We start from the raw sequence: 14,938 nt of genomic DNA on the forward strand, positions 1-14,938 counted from the left end.
TTCTTGCAGCTTGCTCTTAGTTGGTAGCTCTGTCAATATTTTTACTCCTTCTGTCTCATCAATATTTAAATCCATCATCTCCTTAGGATATAGAAAAGCAAAGAAACCTACCAGATATATATTTTTTTCAGATTTTTTAATATTAAATAAGGAAAATGATATTTCTCTGCTACTAATGAAGGAATTGATACATTTAGATTATGAGGTTAACACTAAAGATCTATCTACTCAAGGACAAATGCTTACCAAGAATTTTAAATTCTGGAGGGAAAACGGGTTTAAAATCATGAAAGTGCCAAAATAAGAAAACAATGTACTGATAGTGATGAATTTCAGAGATATTATGGGTTTTTATGTTTTAAAGAATGGTAAAACAATTTCATTAAGCAGCTGAACCATAAAACATATGTGCTTCAACATTTTGAAGGAAATCAATCTTTATTGAAATAGTTATCACTATATTTGAGTATATAAATTATATATACTTACCTATGCCCATATATGTATCATAAATATAGCAAATATTCTTTTTTCAACAATATAATAAAAATTTTATGTGATCACAGTGAATGTATTCATTTGGATAAATTTTTATCAAAACTCTTTCAGGTAATTAAGTAAATTAATTGCTATGAAATGTCCTAAAACTCCTATATTTTACCTCCTAGTATTCTATATCAAATTTTGATATATAATTCCTTTGAAGATCAAGGCACTGAGCACAGCAAAAACAAGTGAGTAGTTAGCCCTTGATAAAATGATATAATTCATATAAAATAATTTTCCTTTGAAGTAGCAATATATCCAGATATGATTAAATTCTTCAAAAATAGTTCAAAATATTTAATTAGTTTTTTTCTTCTAATTATTGGTCAGCTTCCATTTGTCTCAAATTATTTATTTTCTGTGTGAATTTGTGTGTCAAAGTGCAGGCAAAAACCACAGTGGTTATTTTAACTTAGAAAATTTAGTATTAACAATTCTAAATTTGATACAAGGTTTTATTTAGGTAACTGTAAAAGCAAATTAAAAATACTAAAGTGTTCCTTAGAAAACGGAGAACAAAAGGGAAGAAGTTGGGATTCTTAAAAGTTTGAAGTTTGAAAGGGAGGCCTTAAAGAACTGAAGCTCAGATCTGTCAGAAGTTGTATCTTTGCTTTGAGAAGGAGCTCCATGGCCCTGGTTCTAGACTTTTCAGATGGTTCTCCAACAGAGAGGTGAGAGTTATGTCCCCTTCCTTTAATTCACTGTCATAATGCTAGCCAAGAAAATGCATCACAAGTGATGCTGTGTAATTTGAGTCTATGTCTGAAAATCTTCCTTTGTTTCTCATGGAACCCTTGTGGGGCAATCACTCGCTATGTAAAAAGTCTATCTGCCCTGACACTACTGTGGTATAGAACCCATTTGTATGTATTGTATTAATAGTAAGTAGCCTAACTGAGCTACCAGTTGATAGCTAGCATCAACTGCTAGCAATGAAATGAATCATCCTGTATGAAGGAACAATTATGCCAGATGATGACTGCATGACTTCAATTTTAGTCAATAGCTAACTTCAGTGGCACAGGACACCCCAAGTCAAGCCCATACTGAGTCCTTGAACTACTAGTCTCTTATATTTTTAAAAATGGGAGTTCTATACCTACAGAATGTTACATTTTGGAGGTTGTTTGTTACGTGGCAGTGAAAATTGGAGCAGAGGTAACAGTAAGCAACTAAAATGTAATATAAAATAACTATGCATGTGAAAAGGTAAAAGTAAAAGCTCTTTATTCCTTCTCCAACCTTGCAGATTCTTTCAAGTGCTCACTGTTGGCAATGCCTCATTGGGTGGTAGCTGGCAAAACAGAAAAGCATTTTGCAGAATTTTAGTTTCTGCATCACAAAGATGAATATAAAATAGCAGATTTAGAGCTGAGAGACAATAGTTTAATAGATGGTGCTGGATATTTATATAAAGGATGAAGATGATTTCAGGCTAAAACTGAAATTTTGATTACACTTAATAATATTTACATATTACTATTTTAGGTATTAAAAATAATCCCAAAGTAGAAAACTAGGATATGAGTTTGAAAAATGTTTAATATGGGTTAATATTAAGCGAAACTAATCTACTTAATAGAGTCAGCATACATTAAATTTGATCTCAGTTACCACTGCCATGAATAAAAAATAGCTAATTATTAATACAGCTTTCAGATAAACTCATATTGTCAGTAAAAAGACTAACACACATTTAACCTGCCTCTTGTCACTGTTGATACTTTGGCCACATTACCAGTGTAACTTCATGAGTTAAAAAGAAAAAAATTGCAAAAAATAAGAATCAAGACACATTACATATTTCCTTTTTGCTATTCCCTAATCAGACTCATCTTATTATAGTATATTTGCTCCTATTAATATTATTGCTATCAAAATACCAATAGCATTTTTCACAGAACTAGAACAAAAAAAATTTAAATTTATATGGCAACACAAAAAGCTCCAAAGAGCCAAGCCATCTTGAGAAAGAAAAATGAAACTGAGGAAGCAGACTTCTTGACTTCACTTCTATAATATAAGGTTACAGTGATCAAAACAGTATGGTATTGGCACAAAAACAGAAATATAGATCAATGAAACAGGATAGAAAGTCCAGAAATAAATTCATACATCTATGATCAACTAATCTACAACAGAGGAGTCAAGAAAATACAATGAAGAAAAGAGAGTCTTTTAAATAAATGCTGCTGGGAGAACTGGACAGCTGCATGTAAAAAAATGAAACTAGAGCACTCTAACACCATTTACAAAAATAAACTCTAAATGGATCAAATCCCTAAATGTAATGATGGACAGTATAAAATTCTTAGAGGAAAACATAGGTAGAACTCTTTGACATTAATCACAATATGTTTTTGATCCACCCCCTTGAGTAATGAAAATAAAAACAAAGATAAACAAATGGGACCTAATTAAACTTAAAAGTTTCTGCACAGTAAAAGAAATCGTAAATAAAATCAAAAGACAACCCACAGAATGGGAGACGATATTTGCAAATGAAGAGACTGACAAGAAATTAGTCTCCAAAACAGCTCATGCAGATCAATGGTAAAGGTTTTTTTTGTTTGTTTTTTTTTTTTTTTAATGGACAGGAGATCTAAATAGACATTTCTCCACACAAGATATGCAGATGGCTAAAAAGCACATGAAAAGATGCTCAGCATCAGTAAATATCAGAGTAATGTAACTCAAGCTGCTGTGAGGTAATTGGCCATCATCGAAAAGTCTACACACAATAAATTCTGCAGTGTTTGGAGAAAATGGAACCCTCCTACACTATAGGTGGGTATATAAATTGGTACAACCATTATGCAGAACACTATAAAATTTCCTTAAAAAAATATAGAACTACCATATGATCCAACAATCCCACTCCTGGGCATATATATGAAGAATTCAATAATCCAAAAGGATACTTGCACTCCAGTGTTCATTATAGCACTGTTTACAATAGCCAAGATACGGAAGAAGCCTAAGTGTCCACTGACAGAGGACTGGATAAAGAAGATGTAGTGCATATATACAATGGATTATTACTGAGCCATAAAAAAGAATGAAACAATGTCATTTGCATTACATGGATGGACTTAGAGATGATCATATTGAGTAAAGTCTGACAGAGAAAGACAAAACCATATGATATTGATACTATGTAGAATCTAAAAAAAAAAAAGGGTGCAAGTGAAAATATAAAATAAAAATAGAGTAACAGATGTAGAGAACAAACTTATGGTTACCAAAGGGGAAAAAGGGAGAGAGACAAATTAGGTGACTGGGATTGACATATACATATCACTATGTATAAAATAAATAACTAAAAAGACCTACGACTGTATAGCATGTGTTTCCCTGTGGCTCAGATGGTAAAAGAATCTGCCTGTGATGAAAGAGACTTGGGTTCAAGCCTTGGGTCTGGAGGATCCTCTGGAAAAGGGAATGGCTACCCAGATTCTCTTTCCTAGAGAATCCCATGGACAGAGGAGCCTTGTGGATTATAGCCTATGGGTTTGCAAAGAGTCAGACATGACTGAGTGTGCACACACACACATACACACACAATGTATAACACAGTAAACTCTACTCAATGCTCTGTAATAATCTATATTGGGGAAAAAAATCTTTAAAAACTGTGGATATATGTATATGCATAACAGATTCACTTTGCTGTATAGCAGAAACTAACACAAGATACTATAAATCAACTATACTCCATTAAACATTTTTAAAATTAAATAAAACATACCAAGAAACCCATTCTTCTGAACAATATTAAAGAAAGTCTATAATTTACAACTTCTTAATGTTCTTTAGACCTTCCAAGTATTAATCTGTCAAGAACTCCTTTTAAATATGGATTTTTTATTCCTTAATAATACGTTATCATTTCAGTTCAGTCTATTAGTCATGTCCAACTCTTTGTGACCCCATGGACTGCAGCATACCAGGCTTCCCTGTCCATCACCAACTCCCGGAGTTTACCCAAACTCATGTCCATTGAGTCGGTGATGCAACCCAACTATCTTATCTTCTGTCATCACCTTCTCCTCCCACCTTCAATCTTTTCCCAACATCAGGGTCTTTTCCAATGAGTCAGTTCTTCACATCAGGTGGCCAAAGTATAGAAGTTTCAGCTTCAGCATCAATCCTTCCAATAAATATTCGGAACTGATTTCCTTTAGGATGGACTGGTGGGATCTTCTTGCTGTCCAAGGGACTCTCAAGAGTTTTCTCCAACACCACAGTTCAAAAAATAAAATATTATTATTCCTGTTTTATACTGAGAAAATTGAATTATCATTAAGATTACAAAGTTCCCTAATGTAACTCATCAGCAGAGGTGTGGATTGTCCCTGACCTGCTGCAGGGTCAGGGGCACTGAGTGAGGCAGTTGGTGCATGGGACCTTTTGAAGTAGGTAATTATCTTCATTACTCCACCATAGTTTGGCCTCAGGTCAAGGGACGGGGAGCGGACACAGTCCCACCCATCAACAGAAAATTGGATTAAAGGTGTACTGAGCAAGGAGATCAACCCTGGGATTTCTTTGGAAGGAATGATGCTAAAGCTGAAACTCCAGTACTTTGGCCACCTCATGCGAAGAGTTGACTCATTGGAAAAGACTCTGATGCTGGGAGGGATTGAGGGCAGGAGGAGAAGGGGACGACCCAGGATGAGATGGCTGGATGGCATCACGGACTCGATGGATGTGAGTCTGAGTGAACTCTGGGAGATGGTGATGAACAGGGAGGCCTGACATGCTATGATTCATGGGGTTGCAAAGAGTCGGACACAACTGAGTAACTGAACTGAACTGAACTGAGCGTGGCCCCACCCATCAGAACAAGACTCAGTTTCCCTGCAGTCAGTCTCTCTCATCAGGAAGCTTGCATAAGCCTCTTATTCTTATCCTCCAGACAGAATGAAAACCACAATCACAGAAAGCTAATAAAACTAATCATATGAACCACAGCCTTGTCTAACTCAATAAAACTATGAGCCATGTCCTATAGGGTCACCCAAGAAGGACAGGTCATGGTGGAGAGTTCTGACACACTTGGTCCACTGAAGAAGATAATGGAAAACCACTTCAGTATTCTTGCCTGAGAACCCCAAGAATAGTATGAAAAGACAAAGATATGACACTGAAAGATAAACTCCCCAGGTCCGTAGATGCCCAATATGTTACTGAACAAGAGTAAAGAAATAACTCCAGAAAGAATGAAGAAAAAACAACACCCAGTTGTGGATGTGACTGGTGATGGAAATAAGAGTCCAATTCTGTAAAGAGCAATATTGCATAGGAACCTGGGATGTTAGGTCCATGAATCAAGGTAAATTAGAAGTGGGCAAGCAGGAGATAACAAGAGTGAACATTTACATTTTAGGAATCAGTGAACTAAAATGCATTGGAATGGGTGAATTTAATTCAAATGACCATTATATCTACTACTGTTGGCAAGAATCCCTTAGAAGAAATGGAGTAGCTCTCATAGTCAACAAAAAAAAAAGCTCTCAAAAACAACAAATGATCTCTGTTCGTTTCCATGGGAAACCATTCAGTATCACAGTAATTCAAGTCTATGCCCCAACCAGCAATGTTGAAGAAGCTGAAGTTGAATGGTTCTATGAAGACCTAGACCTTCTAGAACTAACACCCATAAAAGATGTCCTTTTCATCATACGAGACTGGAATGCAAAAGTTGGAAGTCAAGGGATACCTGAAGTAACAAGCAAACTTGGCCTTAGAGAACAAAATGAAGCAGGGCAAAGGCTAACAGAGTTCTACCAAGAAAATACACTGGTCATAGGAAACACCTTCATCCAACAACACAAGAGAAAACTCTACACATGGACATCACCAGATGGTCAATACCTAAATCCGATTGATTAAATTCTTTGCAGTCAAAGATGGAGAAGCTCTATACAGTCAGCAAAAACGAGATGGAGAGCTGACTGTGGCTCAGATCATGAACTCCTTATTGCCAAATTCAGACTTAAGTTGAAGAAAGTAGGAAAAACCACTAGACCTTTCAGGTATGACCTAAATCAAAACCCTTATGATTATACAGTAGAAGTGACAAATATATTCAAGGGATTAGATCTAATAGACAGAGTGCCTGAAGAACTATGGACAGAGGTTCATGACATTGTACAGGAGGCAGTAATCAAAACCATCCCCAAGAAAAAGAAATGCAAAAACTCAAAATGATTGTCTGAGGAGGCCTTACAAATAACTGAGGAAAGAAGAGAAGGTAAAGGCAAAGGATAAAAAGAAAAGTATACCCATTTGAATGTAGCGTTCCAAAAAAAAAGGAAAAATAGGAAAGTGTTCCTCAGTGATCAATGCAAAGAAATTGAGGAAAACAAAGGAATGGGAAAGACTAGATGTCTCTTCAGGAAAATTAGAGATACCAAGGGAACATTTCATGCAAAGATCACAATAAAGGATAGAAATGGCATGGATGTAACAGAAGCAGAAGATACTAGAAGAGATGACAAGAATACACAGCAGAACTATATAAAAAGATCTTAATGACCTAGAAAACCACAATGGTGTAATCACCCACCTAAAGTCAGATATCCTGGAATGCAAAGTCCAGGGGGCCTTAGGAAGAATCACCTGGAACAAAGCTAATGGAGGTGATGGAATTCCAGCTGAGCTATTTCAAGTCCTAAATGATGATGTTGTGAAAGTGCTGTACTCACTATACTATATACCAGCAAATTTGGCAAATTCAGCAGTGGCCACAGAATAGGAAATAATCAGTTTTCATTCTAACCCAAAAGAAGGGCAATGTCAAAGAATGTTCAAGCTACCACACAATTGCATTCATCTCACATGCTAGCAAAATAATGCTCAAAATTCTCCAAGCCAGGCTTCAACAGTACATAAACCATGAACTTCCACATGTTCAAGCTGGATTTAGAAAAGGCAGAAGAACCAGATTTTCAAATTGCCAACATCTGTTGAAACATTGAAAAAGCAAGAGAATTCCAGAAAAACATATACTTCTGCTTTATTGATTACCCCAAAGCCTTATACTGTGTGCATACCAACAAACTGAAAAATTCTGAGAGATGAGAGTACCACCACCTGACCTGCCTCCTGAGATATCTGTATGCAGATCAAGAAGCAACAGTTAGAACTGAACATGAAAAAATAGACTGGTTGCAAACTGGGAAAGGAGTCCCTCAAGGTTTTATATTGTCACCCTGCTTATTTAACTTATATGCCGAGTACGTCATGCAAACTGCAGGCTGGATGAAGCATAATCAAGATTTTGCCAGAAATATCAATAACCTCAGATATGCAGATGACACTACTCTTATGGCAGAAAGTGAAGAAGAACAAAAGAGCCTCTTGATGAAAATGAAAGAGGAGGGTGACATAGTTGGGCTAAAACTCAACATTCAGAAAACTAAGTTCATGGCATCCAGTCACGTCACTGAATGGCAACTAGATGGGGAAACAGTGGAAACTATGAAAGACTTTATTTTCCTGGGCTTCAAAATCACTGCAGATAGTGACTGCAGCCATGAAATAAAAGACACTTGCTCCTTGAAAGAAACGCTATGACAAACCTAGACAGCATATTGAAAAGCAGAGACATTACTTTGCTGACAAAGGTCAGTCTAGTCAAAGCTATGATTTTTCCAGTAGTCACGTATAGATGTGAGATTTGTACTCTAAAGAAAGTTGAGTGCTGAAAAATTGATACTTTTGAACCATGGTGTTTCCAAAGACTCTTGAGAGTCCCTCCGACAGCAAGGAGATCCAACCAGTCCATCCTAAAGGAAACCAGTCCTGAATATTCATTGGAAAGACTGATGCTGAAGCTGAAGCTCCAATACTTTGTCCACCTAATGCAGAGAATGAACTCATTATAAAAGACCCTGATGCTTGGAAAGATGATTGCAGGCAGGAGGAGAAGGGGATGACAGAGGATGATATGGTTGGATGGCATCGCTGACTTGATGGACATGAATTTGAGCAAGCTCTAGGTGTTGGTGATGGACAGGGAATTCTGGCTTGCTGTAGTCCATGGGGTCACAGAGTCAGACACGACTGAGCAACTGAACTGAACTGAATGTAAGTCATCTAGCATGAAAGATTGATAGCAACTGAGATTTGATAAATGGAGAAGTAACCAAATTATATTTCCCAAAGTATATTTCCCAAATATATACATACATATGTATATATATATGTATATGTATATATACATATATATAGCCATTATGTTGCCTATCATAATCTGAGCTTGTTTAAAATATTTATCTATATATATGTTTTATATATATCATATGATTTTGTTACTTTTTGGGGGGGGTTCTATTTGAGACCAAAAATGATAGGATTTAACTAACAAATAATGTATAGCAGAATGAAATATTTTCTGCTTTCTAAACAAAAATAAAATATTAGGACATACAAAACAAAAGGGACATCTATTATTTCATGTGTTTGACTATAAAGAGAATGCTAAGTCCTGTCAGAAAGTGAAGGGCTGAAAAAATGATATTTCTTTTTAAAAATCGGTGTTAGTGTTAACTGTAGGAAAAAATATATATACAATGAAGTTCAGTTCAGTTCAGTTCAGTTGCTCAGTCATGCCCGACTCTTTGTGACCCCATGGACTTCAGCAGCCAGGCTTTCCTGTCCATCACCAACTCCTGGAGCTTGCTAACCATGATTCCAGACATCACGCTGCAAAGGGTCCTTGGAGGGTCAGTGGCGCTGATATCATTTGAAATATGTTTAGAAGCAAAATGTCTCAAGTCTCACTAAAGATTTATGGAGTCAGAATCTTCAGAAGTACACCAGGGAAATTTTGTTAAAATGTTGACTGATTCAAATTCTAGGGATGAACTTTGGAACTAATAATTCAACTGTGAAGCTGCCAGGTGACACTAATGCTTCCTTTCCGCTTTTAGAGTTGATTAACATTCTAAAGGAGATCAGCCCTGGGTGTTCTTTGGAAGGAATGATGCTAAAGCTGAAACTCCAATACTTTGGCCACCTCATCCAAAGAGTTGACTCATTGAAAAAGACTCTGATGCTGAGAGGGATTAGGGGCAGGAGGAGAATGGGACGACAGAGGATGAGATGGCTGGATGGCATCACCGACTCAATGGACGTGAGTTTGAGTGAACTCCAGGAGTTGGTGATGGACAGGGAGGCCTGGCATGCTGCAATTCATGGGGTTGCAAAGAGTCGGACACGACTGAGCAACTGAACTGAACATTTCTTAGCTATTAGCCATATGTCCGTAGCTAGAAACATAAACATGAAGCAACTAAATTCTGTGGCAAACCATATTGGTAGGGTAAATGGAAGAAAGATGCATGCTTGGATATGACGTAAGGAAGCTAATACCTTTTTTTGCACAGGTAACCGGGAGTTGGTGATGGACAGGGAGGCCTGGCGTGCTGCGATTCATGGGGTCACAAAGAATCGAACACAACTCAGCGACTGAACTGAACTGAACTGAATAATCCATAATATTGATTATTAACTTAATACGTTTTTTCTAAAATATAGATATTGTATTATTAAGAATAAATATTACATGAAACACAGCCACCTTAAAGAGTTTATTTGAATTTCAATATAAATTTCAAAAATGTAATATATGTTATATTTTATATATTTTAAAAATATTTATATTTAAATATTTTAAATATTTTATATTTATATAAATGATTTAAAAGTTCAAAAATCTGCCTCCACCACATTTTTGTCACAATTATTGGTTAAACAGAAAATTTATGTCATTAATACCTATAAAAGAGAAAGAATTGCTGGTCCATATAAATACATTTTAATTGCGTATACTAGATTGAAATGTCTCTAATAATGTGCATGCATGCATGCTAAGGCATTTCAGTCGTGTCTGACTCTGCAACTCTATGGACTCCTCTTTCAACTGGATCCTCTTTCAACTGGATTCTCCATGCAAGAATACTGGAGTGGGTTGCCATGCCCTCCTCCAGGGGATCTTTCCATCCCATGGATCAAACCTGAGTCTCTTTTGTGTCCTGCATTGTCAGGCGGTTCTTTACCACTCATGCCACCTGGCAAGTCCTGTCACTAATATAAACTAGTATAAATAACATTCTGTATTTTAGATTTACCTGGAATAAAAGGAGCCAGTAAAAAGGCAATTTGATTCTGTAAGTCCATATATCAAGAAAACAACTATTGGGCAGTTAAATCTGACTAAAACAAAATATGAATCCTGGGATATGAGTATCATTAGTAGCCTTGGTTAAAAAGTATTAGCTATTAAATATTAGTAAAAATAGTTAATATTATGTAGTCATGTTTATCATCAAATATTTTCTTTTTTTTTTCCTATTGTAAAGGGGGAAAAATTGCAATAGCTGAAGCAGAAAATATTTTTCTACTTATTGTTAGTCCTTTGGATTTCTACAGAGATATCCAAACATGTGTGACTTCTTTTCCTTGGCAAGAGAATAAGCAAAGTTTTAGTATGTTTTAAGACAAAGTTTTGTGTTGGTACAAATCCAAATTTTGGTGAGGTTCCAGATCTTTCAAATTAAGCATCCTTTAAACAACAACAAAAACAATATCCAATAAAGTAAAAACAAAAGCCACAAAAATCCATATGGTCCAGGATGGAGCAATAAAACTTTTCCTTCCAGCTTTGTTTGCTTTATATATCCATTAGCTAAATTCCTACCACACAAGAAGCACAATGCCTTTTTCATCTCTTTGTGCTGAGCAATGAGAGTAAAACTGAAAGATACACAGTATTCACCCTACATACTTTCTTTGACATTTCTGCATTAAGCCGAGATGAATATAAACAAAGACAGATGTCCATAATCATAATGTCAAGTTATGTTTTCATTAATTCTTCTCAAAGGCAAATAATGTTGCACATTATTGTGTGGGGATGATGAAAATTATACATTCCTTAAACATGTCATATAAAGGCCCATGGGCTCCAGTATGTTTTGAAATGAAGCATTATCTTAACAACATGACTTCCTATAAATAGTGTGACATAGAAACTTTTAAAATAAGTGATGAGATTTTTTTTAAATAAAGTTTTAATCTAATCATTGACTTTGCTTAAAATTTAAGTATCTAAATATCTCTAGGTAAAGATCACGTAACAATCCATGGATACTAAGTCTCTTCAGGAATGTCCGACTCCTTGTGACCCCATGGACTGCAGCCCACCAGGCTCCTCTGTCCATGGGATTCTTGGAGTGGGTAGTCATTCCCTTCTCCAGGGGGGGTCTTCTCAACCCAGGGGTCAAACCAGTGTCTCTTAAGTCTCCTGCATTGGCAGGTGGGTTGTTTACCACTAGTGCCACCTGGGAAGCACCATGTACAAATACAAATTCTTTTCAATAGACATTTGTGGCATATAGTCATTTTGCATTCCCAGTTGTAAAGGCTTTCAGATCTGTGAGTCGGCCTTGTATCTCTGACTGCTTCACAAGCTTCTATGAATAAGCTTCTAGTGACAAACATGATACTTTGTAATTTTGTAGTTGTTGATGCTATTGAAGGCTATTATTTTTCACTAAAAAATGGGAAACTGGGAGACCTAGTGTTTAATGAGTGTCAATTATCTACTATAATTTACACCTTGCTTGCAATATTTTCCAAATTCTTTTAATTAATTGCTTAATTAGTTACAGAGTATTAACAAGAGTGACTCAGCTGTCACTGTTATTCATAGTCATATTCATATTCATATCAATGATTAATTATGAACCACTTGTCTTTTATTTAACCTCAGTGAGCTTAGTTATTTTGGAGTCCGTGGTAAAGCACTCTTTTAATTCCAATTCTCCTGCTCACTTCAACAGCACATATATGGTAAAATTGGAGTGATACAGAGAAGATTAGCATGGTCCCTGCACAAAGATGTCAAAAATTCATGAAATATTCCATATTTGAGGGCATATATTGAGATAAAACTAAAGAAGAAACATGTACCTCTATGTTCATAGCAGCACTATTCAAACCAGCCAAGACATGGAAACAAACTAAATGTCCATTGACAGATGACTGGATAAAGAAAATATGCTACATATATACATGGATTACTATTTAGCCATTAAAAAAAAAATGACATAATGCTGTATGCAGTAATTCATGGACCTGGGGATTATCATCCTAAACAAAGTAAGTCAGAAAGATAAATGCAGTATGGTGTAACTTATAAAATATGACACAAGTGAACCGATCTTACTGACGCAGAGAACACCACTTGTGGTTGCCAAGTGGGAGGTGGGGGTAGGGGTGGATGAGAGTTTGGGGTTAGTAGATGCATGCTATTATATGTAGGATGAGTAAACAACAAGGTCCTGCTGTATAGCACACTGAACTGTATTCGCTATCCTGTGATAAACCATAATAGAAAATAGCTTAAAAATAATCTAAATAGATGTAGAAGTGAGTTACTTTGCTATAAGGCGGAAGTTAACACACCATTGTAAGTTAACTACAATTGAAAAATAATTCTGGTTTTGATTTGCATTTCTCTAATAATGAGTGATGTTGAGCATCTTTTCATGTGTTTGTTAGCCATCCGTATGTCTTCTTTGGAGAAATGTCTATTTAGTTCTTTGGCCCATTTTTTGATTGGGTCATTTATTTTTCTGGAGTTGAGCTGCATAAGTTGGTTGTATATTTTTGAGATTAGTTGTTTGTCAGTTGCTTCATTTGCTATTATTTTCTCCCATTCCGAAGGCTGTCTTTTCACCTTGCTTATATTTTCCTTTGTTGTGCAGAAGCTTTAAATTTTAATTAGATCCCATTTGTTTATTTTTGCTTTTATTTCCAGAATTCTGGGAGGTGGATCATAGAGGATCCTGCTGTGATTTATTTCTGAGAGTGTTTTGCCTATATTCTCCTCTAGGAGTTTTATAGTTTCTGATCTTACATTTAGATCTTTAATCCATTTTGAGTTTATTTTTGTGTACGGTGTTAGAAAACCACAATGAGGTACCACTTCACACCAGTCAGAATGGCTGCGATCCAAAAATCTGCAAGCAATAAATGCTGGAGAGGGTGTGGAGAAAAGGGAACCCTCCTACACTGTTGGTGGGAATGCAAACTAGTACAGCCACTATGGAGAACAGTGTGGAGATTCCTTAAAAAATTGCAAATAGAACTCCCTTATGACCCAGCAATCCCACTTCTGGGCATACACACCGAGGAAACCAGAATTGAAAGAGACACATGTACCCCAATGTTCATCGCAGCACTGTTTATAATAGCCAGGACATGGAAACAACCTAGATGTCCATCAGCAGATGAATGGATAAGCAAGCTGTGGTACATATACACAATGGAGTATTACTCAGCCGTTAAAAAGAATTCATTTGAATCAGTTCTGATGAGATGGATGAAACTGGAGCCAATTATACAGAGTGAAGTAAGCCAGAAAGAAAAACACCAATACAGTATACTAACACATATATATGGAATTTAGGAAGATGGCAATGACGACCCTGTATGCAAGTCAGGAAAAAAGACACAGATGGGTATAACGGACTTTTGGTCTCAGAGGGAGAGGGAGAGGGTGGGATGATTTGGGAGAATGGGAATTCTAACATGTATACTGTCATGTGAGAATTGGATCGCCGGTCCGTGTCTGACGTAGGGTGCAGCGTGCTTGGGGCTGGTGCATGGGGATGACCCGGAGAGATGTTGTGGGGAGGGAGGTGGGAGGGGGGGTCATGTTTGGGAACGCATGTAAGAATTAAAGATTTTAAAATTAAAAAAAAAATTAAAAAAAAATAAATAAAAATAAATTTACTTTCTATAAAAAAAAATAAAAAAAAATAAAAAAAAAAAGAAAAATAATTCTGATCTCTGTCTTCATGTCATTGATACACCATGTCCTCTGTTGCCAGGACTCTCTATGTCAATAGAGCACCATCAGATGTTATATTTCACTGCTATCACCAAAGCTCCACACCTCTGTCAGTAGAGAAAGGTTTTCTGCAGAACCCTGTCATACATGGCCACCTATGACCTAAACAGCAATGTTTATTCCAGGACCAGTACATGAAACCTATTAGAAAAGAAGAGGAGACATTGGAAAGGGCATGGGAGGATAAAAATGGAGAGGCAATACAGATACAGATTATTAGATTTTACTGTTTACCTATTTACATCCATTTACTATACAAGGAAATAATGAATTAAAACTATAGAATAAAGATGCAGTGTTTAATTATGAGAATAACACTTGTGCAGGTTAACTCTGAGGCAATAAATTATTGTTAACTATCAATTTGCTCATTTAAGTGGGATTATCTTAACGAAATTGTCTTTCCAAATGATGCTTTCCCATTATGTTTAGGCATTATAATGAAGAAAATAAAGGATTTTTCTG

General features: G+C 36.1%; 1 pseudogene; it reads left to right on the plus strand.

Annotated features, from left to right (window-relative positions):
• Positions 1–12,388: 12,388 nt before the first annotated feature.
• On the plus strand, positions 12,389–12,489 carry LOC138447012 (U6 spliceosomal RNA; annotated as a pseudogene).
• The last annotated feature ends 2,449 nt before the right edge of the window (positions 12,490–14,938 follow it).

Source organism: Ovis canadensis, chromosome 10 (assembly GCF_042477335.2).
Source record: "Ovis canadensis isolate MfBH-ARS-UI-01 breed Bighorn chromosome 10, ARS-UI_OviCan_v2, whole genome shotgun sequence".
Taxonomy (NCBI): Eukaryota; Metazoa; Chordata; class Mammalia; order Artiodactyla; family Bovidae; genus Ovis; species Ovis canadensis.